Source organism: Amphiprion ocellaris, chromosome 15, assembly GCF_022539595.1.
Source record: "Amphiprion ocellaris isolate individual 3 ecotype Okinawa chromosome 15, ASM2253959v1, whole genome shotgun sequence".
NCBI classification, from domain to species: domain Eukaryota; kingdom Metazoa; phylum Chordata; class Actinopteri; family Pomacentridae; genus Amphiprion; species Amphiprion ocellaris.
The window spans coordinates 10,369,618-10,382,577 of NC_072780.1; the positions used below are offsets into that span (position 1 = coordinate 10,369,618).

Below are 12,960 nucleotides of genomic sequence, written 5' to 3' on the forward strand. Positions count from 1 at the left end.
AAATAATAAATTGGATTAGTCAAGAGGTTTAAATTTCTTACTTTGTCATATTTTAAATATGACAAAAAAATATAAAAATAAAGTGTCTTGAGACAATTTGACCTGTAATTGGCATTATATAAATAAAATTGAATTAAAACTGTATGTATCTTGTAATGTTGGAAAACACATTTTCTTTGTCCATTAATCTGTTCATTGTTTTCTCCACTAATTCATTTCTTGTTTTGGTTTGTAAAATGTCAAACCCAAATATTTTCAGTTTACTGTCAGAAAAACCAAAAAGATTTACATTCATGATGCAGGAATCAGGCAGTTTTTCACTTTTTATCTTAGTTTAGTCAGAAAGATAGTTGATAATGTGTGAATTGTTGCAGCTTGTGAGCCGTAGAAGGTTTTAATCTTTGGGGCCGAGTGTCAGAAAACATTTAGAAACAAACATTAACAAAACACTCAAAGATTTGAACATCATTTGCATGACAATGTCTAATTAAAGGACATTTATTTCCAACGTAAATGTGTGATATTCATCCTCTGGAGCTTTCTCTTCACATCGTCTTCCAATTGGACTGGTTTGGTCGGGAGCATGTGCAACAAACATTTGAAAAACTGCAGTTTAACATCAATGAATGACACTGAAGTTTAATCTCTACATAAATGAGACTGAGTCTGGATGTGCTGCTCTGTCATTAACTCCTAAGTTTAGGGAAAGTTCAAACAAAAGAGGACAGTTCAGATGAGACTTGAGAATGAGTTTATTTTGAACAAACATCTCAGACTTTCTGAGCTTCAGCACCTCTAGCAAGATATTTTAACAACAAGCAAGTCAAGAGATCCAGAAGTTGGAGAGAGTTAGCTTTAGCTGAGCCAAAGAACATGTGGGACGCTAACCTAGCAAACATTTCAGACTTTTCTCTGTGAATTCTGAGAAATAATTTCCTATTTAATGACAGAGCTACACATCTTAACTCAGTCTCATGAAAACAGACTCTAATTCAGTGTCATCCATCCATATTAATGTGCAGTTACCCAAAATGTTTGTTGCATGAGCTCCAACAAAACCTGCCCAGGTAGAAGGCCACTTTGACAAACAGGAAGTGGACGATTCCAAGCAGATTTATAGAAGGGGGAACCGGACTATACTAAGTGTGGTCAAGTATAGAGGGGTGTTTTGTGGGTTTTTAAGGCTGATAATGATTATTAGTGAGACATTTGGAGTAGATATTCATTTGCAGTAAATGAAAGGATTTAAAACCTTGGAGTTAAACTTAGAAGAACACAAACTCTAACAGAAAACTTTGTTGATACATTTTTGTTTTGTTTACAGATGTTAAGTTAAAGGAGTTTTATTCGTGACGTATAACCAATCAAATCACTCCAGAAGACAGAGCGATCATAGGTAGATAAAGGTTCAGAGCCAAAGTAGCGCCATTTTTAAATGTATTTATTACCGTAAATCGGTAAAAAATAAAATACTGATAATCAGTAAATCAGTGAGCCCACAATTACTACAGTTCTACAATGTATGTCTCTTTCCTTTGACTTGTTATTTGTACAATATACGATGTAAATGATGGCGTTTTTTTTCATACCAAAGGCTATACTATGATGTTTTCTAAGAGACATACCATGCTACTCTGTTTGTTCTGGTCCTGCACTCCTCCTCTGTTGTTTTCTGGATTGTACTCAGCTGCATGCCTTCGTCCACCCGGCCTCCGTTGACTCGTCCTGCCTGCCGTCTCTGGAGCTGAAGCTGGGTTGGAACAGACCAAAGTACAGTCCAATCACGATGCCAGCTGCCTCTCAAAAGGCTCCTTCATCTGGCAGGTGGTGGAACTTCTTCTGAGGGGAAGCTGAGCTGGCCTGGCAGAACTTTGGAGATGTGTTCCAGTGGTTGGTGGATGTGTGGGGAGATAGAGAGGGACCTTTGAATTGTTCAGAAAGGAAAACAGGAAACCCATTGGTAGTTTTAGTTTAGGGTGCTACTGCGGTGTGTTTTTGGGTTTAAAGAGGTGAACAGGAAGAGTTTTTTTTCGTATTGATTATCTTTTACTTGGTTCCTGGTTGGAATGCCCATCAATGTCAACGTGAAGTTCACTTTTAGTTCTGTTGATTTATTTTTATTTTACCATTTGCTTTTAAGCCCCTCACATGTTGTGTTGTTGTAAACTTAATCTCAAATAAATACTCATCTAACCCTCTGCAAACCAGCGTTTGGACTGTTTTTGTGTTACTCCTCACCTACTTCAGATAGCCGGGACGTAACGTTTTGTGGACTAAAGGCTTTTCTATGACGTCATTAGAGCGACATACTATACCATGACGTTTTAGTGACATTTTGGACGACATACTAAACTATGACGTTTTTGTCACTTTTCAGTAGAGAAATAAGATAAATGTTAAATTTATCTAACCGGCTTAAATGCTAGGATCCCGCGGTGATGTTTGTTATCTAAATTTACTTGACTAATTTAAATATTCTACTCATATTGGTTTAAGTTTATAGCTTGTTCTTGTGAGGAATATGCAGCTCAAGACTGATTCATGTTTGCTTTTGGTCACCTGGTGCCAATCATAGACTTTGCATAAATGATGCACATAGCAATTTTGATATTATCCATTGGTTTTTGGACTTCAGTTTTGAAGATACAAATTTGGCATTTAACTGTCACATCTTTGTCCTTTCCCCTGGATCTGACTGACAACTCAAGGACACTACGCACACCAATATGGTAGTAATATGTCAATCACAAGGTGATAGACGAACAAACACTCTCACATCCACACCTGCAGACAATTTAGGATCACCAATTAACCTCAACATGTTTTTGGACTGTGGGAAGAAGCTGGAGTACCCGGAGAAAACCCACACATGCACAGGGATAACACACAAATTCCATGTAGAAAGATTCCAGGTCCAGGCCGGAGATCTTTTAGCTGCAAGGTGACGATGCTAACCACTGAGCCACTGTCCAGCCCACTCCTCTATGTCCAGTTTACATTAAATGGGACTAATTTACTAAATGAACATCATGCAGTATTAAAATAAAGTCTTGAAACTAGCAATCAAGACCATAATCTTATTGACAAAATGTTTCAATCAAATGTGAAATAGGGTCATTTTCTCAAGGACTTCTATACAATCAGGCTTCTTTTGGCAACCAGAAGAGTTGCCCCCTGCTGGCAGTTGGATAGAATGCAGGTTGAAGCCATTTTTACGTCTCGTATCTTTTATATAGAGTCTATGGTACCACCACAGCTCCTTTTATAATAAATGTGCTCGGAGAGGTAATAACCTGCTTCATATAACTGTTTGGCTTGATTGCAGTTGTTAAGCTTACTGAAGTCAGATAACTAAAGATATTCTGGTTTAACCTGCTTCATAGTACAGGCTGCACAACATTTGGGTGGATATCTGTTTACACCCCACAGAGAACTATGATTACACAGAGTGAAAATCCTGGTGTGGGTGTACCATGACTGCATATGCAGGGACTCCTCTAATATGGAGTTATTATACAATTTTAAAAATGTGATCTTAGGCTGCTATATGCGTCATTTCATTGCAAAAACTATTAGATAGGAATCCATGATAATATTCCTATCATATAGTATTAATCTATTTTAATGGCTACATATAAAAATATAAATTGAGGAGGATTTAAGCTATCAGACATTAAATGAAGAATGATTTGAACTGGCTGTAGGAAGAGAAGCTCATTTTAACCTTCTTGTAGTAAAATCAGTGCAACCAGCACAGTAAATAGTGAATGTAATATCTAGAGGAACATTGGCCTTCAAACATTTTGGTTTAAGCTTCAATCAAGCAAGACTGTTGAATGTCACAATCACATTTAGAGCTCCAAGTGAGCCATATTAAGCTGAGTGCCACAAAATTTCAGCTGTGAGATGTTAAGTAATGAGCACATTAACATGCCACACATCCCCAAATCTCTCAAGAAACCATCTCAAGTCCATCTAACTTTCATTCACCTTAAACCTAACACACATTTTTTTAGAGACTAAAACACCAAATCTACTACATATAAGCTGTATGGTTGCTTTCAAGTAGTTTGATATACAGCTTTTGTGACACTTCAATCACAGTTTCTGAAACCAAGATACTGAATAATTGAAAATCATCTTCTAAAATGGGCAAAACGCATGACAGCAGATCACAAAGCCCCTCGGTTTTGCCACCAACTTTAATTTCAGAAGCCCAATTTTTTTTAACTTTCCCTTCTCTTAATCAACCACATGCTTTCAAAAACAGCTTAAGACTTTAAAGATTGCATGTGATGTGTGTACTCTGTATGAATTAAGTGCAGCAATTTACACAAGTAAGCAAAAGGAATGAAAAAACAACAACTTTAAAGACATTTTAATTATTAAAGCTCTTCCTGCTGCCTTCAGTTTAACTTCAGCCTTTTTGGCTGAAACTCTCTGCAGCTTCTGTATCTCAATAACTCCTGACTGAACAGTCCAAGGGAATCTGAAACAGCTTACCTGAGACAGTCGTCTTCAAATTGTTCTTTGGCTTTTGCAGCGAGCTGTCTTGAGAATATTCTCCAATTGAAGCAATATGCCTGCTGTCGTCCTACACACACACACACACACACACACACACACACACACACACACACACACACACACACACACACACACACACACAGAAAGAGGCGCTGGCAGATTCTGCAGTGGTAAATATAGAGGCACCAGACTGCTTTTGGCTTGCCTTGGTCTTGTGTCTAACCCACACAACGCAGCATGAATAAATGGCTCAGTGGGAGAGGCTCTGCCTAATCAATCTCTCTCACACCTGCAATGAGGCAAAGTCATAAATTACTGAAGAATGCATTTTTAAAACACACAAAGGAGGAGAAATGACTTTGATGAGAAGCATTTCTTTCTAATGGGACTGTCTGGTGCCAAAGATATCCAGACAGGAGACAAAAAAAGCCTGATTTGGACAAAATAATTGGGGATAATGTAGGAAACTCTCTGCCTGCCATCTCCAGGGACAAGGCCAGATTCAATTGTTTCTTGAAAAAAGAAAATGCTTGCAAACATTACTTGAAGCCACTCCCTCCACCCATCACTGGTGCAGCTTTGGTTGTCAGTGGGGGGAATCCAAAAGATTTATCGGTGCATCAGACAGACACTCCCCGTGGTCTCCAGTACATCACCATCCATCCTTCATTTTCCCCGCAGGTCTCCTTTATCAACGCCTGACACTGCAGAACATATGGTGACTTTTAAAAACTCATGAGTAATTAGAGGAGCAAACCTCACAGCCCAAAATATAGGCACCTGAGGCAGAGTTTAGCTCATTTATTGTCACATTTTTAAAAAAAAGTCTCTGTTCGTCACCTCCTCCTCAGTGGTGCTTTTACTCTTCAAAGGGATTTAAGGGTTTGAAACAAAGCATTTGTACATTTTCAACATCAAGGGGCATCAGTCTCTACTAAAATTAGATCCTCACCAATGCAAAGGAGAACAGGCCTTGTGCATGACATGTTCACTCGCTGTTGCTGCTTTTTTTTTTTGCCGAAATAGAACAAAAGATGTTGATGATACAGAAGAGAGATGAGGGTGGCTTACTGATATAAAGAGGAGATCAAAGTAGAAGATGCAGTGGTGGGGTGTGACTAAAATCTATATGTGAAAAAAAGAGTGAGAGACAGAGATGACAGACGACTCTGGGACCATTTTAGCTCAGTTAGATTTTGTTTCTTCTTGACAGGTACATTTCCTGGCAAGCAGGAATATGATAAAAGGTGAAAGAAAATGTGGGGCATTTTTTAAAATACAGACACTATTGTTTTTTAGTTATTTGAGCTTCAACAATTTGAAGACTAACACAGGTTTAATATGGAGAAATTCCCTAGTTTAAATTGACAACGAGGCAAGGCAATTATTGAAGTGAAATTGACAAATTTAGTGATATGACTGAAATCTCCACAACAGCCACTAAATGCATCTTGTGGTGAGATTGTTTTCTTAGCTGCAGTATCCAAACTTTTCATCTCATTAGCTTGGCCCTGGTCCGAAGTCGTTTCAGATTTGGCAACTGGTGATACAAATAAACTTGACTTCTCGTCATCTATGACAGTTTTCAAGCGATGCACAGTGAATACATCTTGGCAGGCTACACCTCTTGCAGCCTATTAGACATGCATTAGTCTTGTTGTGCCTGTAAATGCTGACTGACTGCAGCAGTGTGTGGAAAGCTCCTCAATCAATCCACAGACCACCACCAGTGAAGATAAGACTTTCGGATTCATTACTGAGATTGCTGAGCTTAAGTAGCTGTTGGGGTGGACGTGGAAATCAATGTCGGAGTTGTATCCATTTATCTAAATCACAATTTCCCACTATGGTGGGACGATCTTTCTCTGGGTTAATGCAATCATTTTGCCCTGATAATCCAGCCCTGGGGCTCCAGGTGCTGCAGCCAGAGGAGAAGTTATCAGTCATCTGCCTGTTCAGAGTAGAAATTTACCTACCAAGCAAAGGTTTGCTGTAAATGTAAAGCTGATGTTTAATGTCGCCATGCTAGCGGCATGGTTTTCCTCCAGTTTGACATATTTTAACAGCATGGAAAACCATTAAATTTTGCATATACAGTGGTGATCCTCAGGGAGTGAATCTTAATGACTTCTGTATTTTGATATCAGATTGCCATTTTAGCATCATCATGAGGTGTGTCGAAGTGAAATGTCTCAGCAGCAACCATCACCACAGATCACCACAACATTTACATATCATTTACATTACTTTTATGGTTCTCTCAAGATGGATTAGAAAGCCTTTTATAATCCAACAGTCCTTGATCAATGAATATCAAGATTGTTACCTACCTACAGTGTTTTTTATATGTCGCACCCGTATACAGCCACTCTGTGGAAGCAATTACTCGAGAATGGTGGGTGCTTGGGTTCGTGAATATATAAAGGTAAATACTAAATAGACAGTAGATATCTAATAAAAGTTCTAATCAGAAATGAGACCCAGAGATTTTTACTTTCGGCCAAAATGAATGATTAGAGGCCTTATTTAATATAAGATTTGATAAAATAAATTCTCTAACACAAAACATACAAGATCAATAAGACAAAAACATAAAAGAAGTAACTCAAACTTTCCCCAAAAATTAAATAAATAAATAACATTTTGTCTGCTAGATATAAACCTTTTTATTTTCACCCTCAATTTGTCCCCGTATACTCCTAATGACCAGTTTCAGTGTCAGTCTAAATTTATCCCTCTCTCAGTCAATAAAAGATAGAATTCCCCCATAGCTTTAACACCACAATCACAATGTCCCACACACAACCACAGCAAAGTCACCCGAACAATAGGACCAATGGCGCAAACTTTGTCTCACCAGTTAGAAGCGGCAGTGGTGGGCCCACACACACACACACACACACACACACACACAGCCAAGTTTAGTCAGCATGAAGCTTCACGCCGCTGGCTACATCCGCCCAAAGCTGTTCATGCAAAAAGTGCCGTGATAACATCTGACACTGAAGCTAAGGAACCAATTCTGTTAACTTGCAGGGTGGAGATTTGCAAACTACAGCTTGTCATGTAGCGTAGAGTAGTTTTACAGTGTTTGAGCAGAGTTGGAGGTGCGCTGGTGTGCTTGGGCTGCAGTGAGTAACAGAGGGGTTGGTGGAGAAAGAGGTGGGAACTTCATAGGTCCTCACATTCTGAATTAAGTGGAATATCTAAGTAATTTTAAGGCCAAAAAAAACTTCTAAATATGTAACTTTGATAAACAGAGATGAGCTTTTAGTAGTTGAATCAATAACAAGAGAGAGATTTGAAGAAGAACTATTAATCAGTAACACTATTCAGACTCAGCACCTCAAGGTACCAATCACATTCAGTTAGAAATTGCAGCTTGCAGCACTGCTCAGTCTGGAGATTGTTGCCCTCAGGTCAGGTGAATAATAATGAATGAGGGATATGGATCTGCTCCTCCAGTCATCAATAGCAGCGGTGTTGCAGAGCTGCTTCTCTGCAGCCTCTGATGGCTCCACATTGGACAAATGTCCCCAGTAATGAGAGACTCAGAGAGAACAAGCTGAGAAAACAAGTCAATACAAATGATGTGCAGGAAAACTTCTCTCACATATTTTTTCTCTGCCCTATAGCTGCTATTTTGGCACCATTAGATTTGTGATTTACTTGAGTAAGACAACACTTTGTCAATAATGCCCTTAGGGAGAGACTGAACTATGGCAGCACATTCAGTAATAAAAGTATGGTTTCTTTGTTTGTATTGGCTTCACCCTTAATCCTTTCCTACTCTGAAGACACTTTGATGATGCAGTGTGAAATCTCTACAAGGTCTCAAGCTTCCTGACCTGACGTCTGAGACAACAATGGAAACAAAAGCAAGACGACAGCAACAACCAGCACACGATCGATTCCAACTCTAACAATGTTTAAAGGATTACCTCATCTTTGTTACACACACAAAAAATCTGAATTGGAAAATTGGTTGCATTTGCTGAGTTTTTGAGATATCTGCACATCTCATTGGAATTTTAAAGCATGTTCATACCGACTGCAATGAAAAATCAGATTTGAAAAATCAAGCTGTGCTCACTGCTGTGGAAAACATGCAGACCTCACTGTCAATAGTTTTAATTGGAACTATTTTGTTTGTGTTTGTCTGGACTGACCCTTAAACACTAGCAAGTGGCTGCTAATGAGTGCAGAAGGACGAGTGTGGATGCCGTGCCAACTTGTCACAGAGCCTGCTGAGGAAGTGTGCGTGCCCATGAAATCAGTTCCAGCCTTAATATGATTTGATTAGTGTGTCCTGTTGGACGAGGAGAGGAGCTGCACCCTGCTGGCTGCCGCCCTCAGGCTGCTGTCACGCACTCTGCATGAAGTTGTAATGAGGCCAGCCAAGTCCTCTCCTCCACTGCCTTTCGCAGGCCAGCGAGCACAGAAACACACAAACATATACACAAACACACTCACAGGGCTACACACCTGGCAGTGAGCACCTCAGGGAATAAAGATAATCTGGGTACATAAAAGCTGCTTGCACTGAAGCTTTACTGAAATTTTCCAGCAGCTTAAAGTATGCATATTCAAATTCCCACTCACACATATGCATACTCTGAAACACACAGTGTAATTACCATAAATAATTGACAGGGATTTTTATAGCCATAGCATTCACAGAAATCTGAGGTTGAATGTGTGTGTCAGGCAAATCTGGATTAATATCTCAATAAAAACAAACAAATAAATAACAGAAGCAGTTTGCACTGCAATAGTCTGGCAGTAAAAAGCAATGTACTGCAGCTTAAACATGCAACAGCCGGTATGTGGCTCCTTTTCCTCCTGTACTATATATAATGTTATTTGTCAGTAAATTTAATCTGATTCATTTTCATAATTTTCATCCTCAGCCAATTTTGGATTTAGATCATATTCACTATTAATCAGTTTTACTTGAGAAGCTCATACATAAGCATTAGTAAATTACCTACCCTTTGGCAGTACAAGCAGATGAAGGAAATGTAGTTTTTTTCTTTTAAATAATAGAAAATATTGCAGTTACTGTACAAAAGAATTAACTGACTCATTCTGGAACCACATGGGGAGAAGTATAAAGTGTCAAACAAAGGCAAAAAGAGACCTTAAAATCCTAATCTTTTGAATATTTAGGATTGAAAAGCAGGATGATGAAATGGTTAAACTGGTTGACGAAAACAAACAAAAATAACTGAAATAACTGTAAATATATTTTATATTTTCAATTCCTCAAAATAGCCACCCTTTGCTTATATTACTACTTTGCACAGTCTTGGCATTCTCTCAGAGCTTCATGAGGTAGTCACCTGAAATGGTTTTCATTTCATAGGTGTGCCTTGTCAAGGTTAATTTGTGGAATTTTCTTGCCTTCTTAATGGGGTTGGGACCATCAGTTGTGTCGTGCAGAAGTCAGGTTGGTAGACAGCTGATGGCCCTATTTGACAACTGTTAGAATCGATATTATGGCAAGAACCAATCAGCAAGTAAAGAGAAACAACAGTCCATCCTTACTTTAAGAGCGGAAGGTCAGTCAGTCCGGAAAATTGCAAAAACTTTGAGTGTATCCCCAAGTGCAGTCGCAAAAAATACATCAAATTCTACAACCAAACTTGCTCACATGAGGATCACCCCAAGAAAGAAAGACCAAGAGTCTCTGCTGCTGAGGATAAGTTCATCTGAGTCACCAGCCTCAGAAATCACAAGTTAACAGCACCTCAGATTAGAGCCCAGATAAACGCCACACAGAGTTCTAGTAGTAGACGCATCTCTACATCAACTGTTCAGAGGAGACTGACCAATCAGGCCTTCATGGTCAAATAGCTGCTAAGAAACAACTACTAAGGAAAAGCAACAAGCAGAAGAGATTTGTTTGGGCCAAGAAACACAAGGAATGGACATTAGACCAGTGGAAATCTGTGCTTTGGTCTGATGAGTCCAAATTTCAGATCTTTGGTTCCACCGTGTCTTTGTGCGACGCAGAAAAGGTAAACAGATGGTCTCTACATGCATGGTTCCTACCATGAACCATGGAGGAGGAGGTGTGATGGTGTGGAGGTGCTTTGCTGGTGATACTGTTGGAGATTTATTCAAAACTGAAAGCACACCGAACCAGCATGGCTACCACAGCATCCTGCAGCCACATGGCATCCCATCCGGTTTGCATTTAGTTGGACCATCATTTATTTTCCAACAGGACAATGACCCCAAACACACCTCCAGGCTGTGTAAGGACTGTTTGACCAAGAAGATCATCAATTTGTTTACTACATAATTCCATATGCGTTCATTCATAGTTTTGATGCCTCCAATGATAATCCATCCATCCATCCATCCATCCATCTATATTTGGAGAATCTAAAAAAAAAAAATCATATTTAGTGTAAAGCTGCTATATAGAAAGTTGTGCACACTCAGAATAGTTCTGTCTGTCATGTGCATGAACGTCATCTTTCCCCTGGCTGCTCTCTCCTGGCTGCTCTCTCCTTTGTGTTTCCTCTTCCATTTTTTTGCTAACGAGTGGCTAATAGAGTTTCATCAGGGCCATCAGCTCCAGTGAGTAATCCACTCTGCGGCCCGGCTCTGCCCGGCCCACAGCTCACCACAGCTCCCCCCTCCCAGGAATAGAGCCGTTTAAGTGTGGCTGTTCAAATAACTGCATGCTGTGTGTGACTGAGAGACGGGGTGACTGAATCAAAGACTGGGTGGTAGGCAAGAGAGAACGTTTCCTTCTTTGCCCAAGAGAGTGCCAGACAGACGCCGTTAGGCATCGGCTTACATTTCTAATGAGCATAGGGGCATCAGCTCCCATTAGCGACTGAACAATGTTCCCCTGAAGACGGAGCTCAGTGGAGGCTCCTGGGCTGGGTGCTAGATAGAGCCATCAAGCAGGAAATGGTGTCACACGCTGAGGAGTAGGGGACTGCCATGACCTGTGTGTAGGGAAATAAATATCCTGTGACACAGCCAGGCATGTAATGGGAAACTCAGGCACCAAAACCAAGGACCAACACACACAGAGGAAAACTGACAGAAAATATTCACTTTAAAAACAAAGCAGAGCCTCGATCATCAAATCAGAAAGCACCAAATGTGATTTTTTTTCCTCATAAATATTTAAGGATCTGATTGATCTGACAATAACTCAGTAAACTTAAACGCTGCTTTATTTAATAGAGATATTGAGCTGTGGTATTTTCTGCACACTTCAATACGTTAGAAAGTTTAACTTAAGCCAAATGGGGAGATTTATACAGCGGGATTTTGCTTAATAGAGCACACAGACATTTTCTGTGAGAGAAGCATCAAATGCTGTCCTTTTTTTCTGGGTTTCTTGAAGCCATATTTTATGTCGCTTTGACTGAAGCTGCAGCGGCTCACAAGGCATCTGCAAGCTAAGCTGGACAGAAGGTGAACCTGGTGTAGGTGGAGGCGGTGGAGAGACCCTGTTTCTCTGCATGACAGCTCCCACCCACCCGAGCATGAGGTGTACGTGACGAGGAGGACTGTCAGTGACCAGCCAGTAATCTATTCCCTCTTTCTCTTTCTGTGCAGTCATGTGTAAGGGACGGTGGTGCTGTTTTTATGTGCTTGTGTGCAAAAGCAAAAAGAATGAAAATGCGGAGATTCAACTTACTTGAGATGCATGATGTTATCATCTGGATTAGCTGATGAAGGCTTCAAAATAAAATACATTCATGCCCTAAAAGAACACTGACAGGCTAAAACCTTACAGTTAGAAAATATTACATAATACTAACATGTAATATGATACAGCTGTCTTATTTTGCTTTGAGAAAGCATTGTATTTCACGTCTGTAGCAGCCAGCGGGCCAACATGATATAGGCATATTAATATCTTAATTCCTAATTCCTTCTCTGCAATTTGGTGGAAAAATATGTGCATATTAAGGGATCTGCACTGGAAAACAGTCAAAATGTGTTTTGTGTACATTACACACCTCATGATGTTCATGATTTAGACCGAGTTTGTATGCATTTTTAGTGTAACTTTTGATACCTGAGATATTAAAATGTGTAACCCAGGTGCAGACTGCTAAAAAAAATAAATAATTCTGCGTGATCTTCATATTTAAAATGCATTTGCATGTATTTATACTGTGTGTTTTGTGTGCCAACATGTGAACAGGACAGACAGTTTTGAAGGGCTTTAATGAGCAATTTATTTCTTTTTTGTTAATCATGTTTTAGCTCCTTTTCTGTGAACATTAAATTGCTTTTGTGAAGATTAAAGTCGTAATCTATCGCTGCTTCTTGAACTGTTAAAGTGACAGTGTGTCAACATGAGTGGATTAAATCAGCAAAAATGATTCAATATCGAGTGTAACTTAGTTAAGAAAACTATAAAGTGAGATTTTTGTTGCTTTTAATCAAAAGACA

At 39.4% G+C, this 12,960-nt stretch overlaps 1 protein-coding gene across 1 annotated transcript in view; it reads left to right on the forward strand.

Moving 5' to 3' along the window:
- Nucleotides 1-12,960, forward strand: part of pex1 (peroxisomal biogenesis factor 1) — a 174,569-nt gene that overhangs the window by 24,607 nt on the left and 137,002 nt on the right. The gene's annotated exons all lie outside the window — the stretch shown is intronic.